Below are 4,005 nucleotides of genomic sequence, written 5' to 3'. Positions count from 1 at the left end.
TTTGTGAAGTTTAAAAAAAAATGATCGGCGCAATATATGGTTTCTGTCGTGTTTTATTGCACATTTATCGCCAGTTGATTTCAGTTGGAAGACTCATTACTGCTCGTTGCTGTTTACGTTGGTTTGAAGTCTTGTACCGTGACTTGAGCACCTCGGATTAGGGAAAGTCATTGAAAATGGAATATGAAAGGTGGCTTCTGGAGGACACACTCGATTTTGAGTTTGACGGCAGAGGATATCGGTATGAACCAGAATACACCCAAGAGGAGCTACGGGAGATGGAGGCCAGGGCTACGGAGGCGCCTGAAGCTCCGGCTGAAGCTGTCCCCAGGATCGCGGGAAATTGGTGGTGTGCCTGTGGGAAGTGCAGGCAGATGCCGATGGAGCACGAAAGTAGGTGCTGTACGGAGTGGGACCTTGTCGTCACAGCTGGTATGGCCAACCTCAATGTCTCGGTCGACGAGACTGTGTCGCCCTGCATCTCTCTAAATGAAGTGCGCCATCTCCTAAATAAAACCGTGCTGGAGACTTTCTTCTGGGTCCCTAAAATTAACTGGAAGAAACGCCCCACACCCGAAGGACCGAATGGCCAACTGTCAGATAGGTAAGCTACATTGATGTAATGTATTTCATATTCAGATGCCAATTTGTATAATTCGCATGTAGCTCGACTATAATGTTTTTGAAAACGGTGCCACCGTCTCATTACTAGTAGTTACTGACCCAGTCTTTGCTCTATCCTTGTTTTGTTACCCTCAGTCAATACCGACTTGTGGCTTATCGAGTCATTCTGGAGTGGGCCCTCAAAGGTCAACCACTGGGACGAGGAAATCGCCTTGCATTACCCAGTTGCGTGGTGTGGGCTGTTATGGATGCGTTCCCATCCCCCACTGGACAGTATGCTGGGTTTAAACCCAGTGAGATAGAGGAATTATTCTGAATTCATTATTTTTATTCTTATTCCAATGTATATCTTACCCTTCTGTTCCTACCTTCTGTTCCTACCTAACTGCATTGCGTTTACTTTTTAATTTCTTCTCAATAAAAAAACTTTTGTTCAAAAATCGTTGCAGTTTTATTTAGAAAGTGCACTAGTGTCTGTAGGCCTAAACATGTTTTCCGAATGGGTAAAGGTAGACATAGGCCGACTGTATTTACAAACACATTTACAACACTACCACTTGAACACCCTACACTTCACTCTTTATTACACCTCATTACTTTATTATTATTAATGCTGCTACTTATTTATTTTTATACTTATTTATTTTTATACTTATTTTATATTTTTTTCTTGCAGCTATGTGTATGCTGAGGAACCAAGCCTAATAATTTTGCTCTTGTGTAGCCTACTGTACAATAAGGGGTAATAAAAGTGATTCTGATTCTGACATATAAACAAATTTACAATCTGGATCCTTGGTTTTTCAAACATCAGTGTGGCGAGGGAATCTGGATTGATGTTTCCTGATTAAATCTTCCTTGGGGGGTCTCTCCTTAGTGGCAATGTTTGCAGGCCGCTGGACATGTGGAATGTCTTCCCGTGTTCTTTCCTCCCTTCTCTCCAACACGAGTTTCACAAGGTGTTGCGTGAAGTACTGACTAGTAGGCTCATTGATCTTCTTGGCTACCCATTCCTTGCTCTGTTTTGGGAACACCATACTGTATCTTGGAAGTCCTACACAGAGAACATTATTTCTTAGCCAAGTTGTGACAAACACATTTAGGGGCTTACTTATGAAATCTCAATACCTTCTGAAGTCTCTGTCTGCTGTCGGCCGACATTGTAATTGTTGTCCAGGATGGCTAGTTGTGTTCGGGCTACCATGGTGTCGTACCAAAAATGCAGTCGTTTCGGCAGATATTTTCGCATAACGTTGTGGTACACTTCCAAAGATCCTGTAAATTAAAGTGCTTCATTAGACATTGAGAGAGTGACTACATAGGTTGAAAAGTTGCATAGATCTGTTTCATGATGCTACAGTGTTTCCCCCAGTAAATGTCTCAGTCAAGGTGGTAAGCAGTTGGTGGTGTTGTTGCGAAAAATTTTGGGGGTATTTTGCTCAAAGATGCCAGTACGCATGAATGAAATAAACGACTGTTTATTTCCATATACATAAACAACAGTAGGTACAAATGTTGGGCAAACATGCAGACACTACAAAATAAAATTAAAGAAAAGTGCAAATTAAATACAAATAATGGACAATACACTTAACTTTTGTATGCAAATTCAACTATTTACAGTTCCTTTTTTTCATAATGATGAATGCTGTCTTTTATTTTTAAGTTGAATAGAAGTAGTACCGGTAGTTTGAATCGGCAAAGGTTTGACTTGTTGCCTTACGTTTTTTCGGCCCTCAGTGTGAGGGAGGGGTCCGTTAAGTCGATGGATGCGATGTTTAATCATTTAGTCCAAACTACAGTAGGCTACGGGCAAACCTGAAGTCACCGTCGTGACATTTCATATACGTCCCGTCTGTGTGTGTGTGTGTGTGTGTGTGTGTGTGTGTGTGTGTGTGTGTGTGTGTGTGTGTGTGTGTGTGTGTGTGTGTGTGTGTGTGTATGTGTGAGTTAGTGAAAGGGGGGAACTTATTTCAAATCGGCCGTGCGTGCCTGTTTGTTGTTTATTGTTTTTGATTTAACAATATATAGGTTTAGAGAAATCTGGCTTTCAGAACTCAGTGCCTACCCACTCACTGACCTCACCGCACGTCACTGGCGGTAGATTGACAGGTGACTATGATAGACTATGCAACAATATATTGAACCACCAGATGTCGCCGTCTCAATTACACTCAAAAAACTTTATTGGCACGACTAATGTTGTAAACAGTATTACCTGAGTATTACGAATGCCATTTTTTATTTTTTTTTTTTTCAACTTTTTTTTTTTTTTTTTTTCAATACATTGGTAGTCAAGGTGGGGCCCTAGTCTTGTTAAGGCGGCCGCCTTAACAAGATAGTGCTGGGGGAAACCCTGGCTGCTATATACCTGTATGTTTGAAGCGAGTCATCTGCTCAAGGTCTTTCAGAAGTCTTTTATCTTCAACAATATTCCGTAAAGACGTGAACACTTGAGACTCTGGCTGGAGCCATCGCTTTGTCCTTTGCTGATCTGGGTTGAGAGCAGGGTGAGGGCATGCCCACTTTCTTCCATCTTGCTCCCATGTGTGCTCCCCACAGATGTGGTGGAGGACTGAGGTCCACCGTCGCTTCAGTTCCTACAGAATATATTACATTTCAAGACTATTTGATAATCTTCTGACTGGATTTCAGTGCAATCTTTATACATACTTTATGCATTGGGGTTATTACCTCAGCACTCTCACTACAAGATGAGCATGAGAACCAAAAGTGATTGAGGATCGCCCGAATCCAGCCCTGCAGGACCTGATTTTCCTTTTTGTTGGCGAGTGCTACCAGTTTTTTCTTTATGCCTGTGTAATAGTAATGAAACACATAACCACAAATGTGGGTGAGCCAAATGTGAAGGTTCTCCTTCACAGTACAAGATATGTGGTCTTGATACATGGAAGGTCTATCAGGTTATGATTTGATGAGTCATTGAGTCAATCACAATTTACATTGTTTTGATACAACTATTTACCTTTTGATACATGCCAAGGATCAAATTCATGGTGAACATTCTGGAATTCCTCCCTCATTATTTTCCGAACTGATGTGGCCCGGTCTGTAGTGATGAGGTCTATATCTACTCCTTCAATGAAAATGAGATGGTTGAGGCCCCTCCTACAGCCTTGGGACTCCATGGCAACTGAACTGCTAGCTTCCGTTACCTATTGACGAAAGAGAATAGAAATGAATGAATTAGCAATAGCAAAAAAACAAATACAATACACCCACTGAATAATGCTTTATCTATACTCTGTCACCAAGAGTATAGTTTCACAAATCGGACAAGGAGCATTTTAGTTTTACCTGTAGTACTTGAAAGTGAATGATCTCATTACTGGATAGAAGCTGAAACGAATAGGTGGAATA

General features: G+C 41.4%; 1 long non-coding RNA gene across 1 annotated transcript; it reads left to right on the top strand.

Moving 5' to 3' along the window:
- Positions 1-410: 410 nt before the first annotated feature.
- Positions 411-1,064, top strand: LOC115543853 (uncharacterized). The gene is made up of 2 exons (XR_003976761.1): positions 411-604; positions 760-1,064. It is a non-coding gene; the product is annotated as an uncharacterized LOC115543853 (long non-coding RNA).
- Positions 1,065-4,005: the final 2,941 nt, after the last annotated feature.

Source organism: Gadus morhua, chromosome 5 (assembly GCF_902167405.1).
Source record: "Gadus morhua chromosome 5, gadMor3.0, whole genome shotgun sequence".
In the NCBI taxonomy this organism is placed as follows: Eukaryota; Metazoa; Chordata; class Actinopteri; order Gadiformes; family Gadidae; genus Gadus; species Gadus morhua.
The sequence above is the reverse complement of the archived record's forward strand: the minus strand, read 5'-3'. Positions and strand labels throughout refer to the sequence as shown.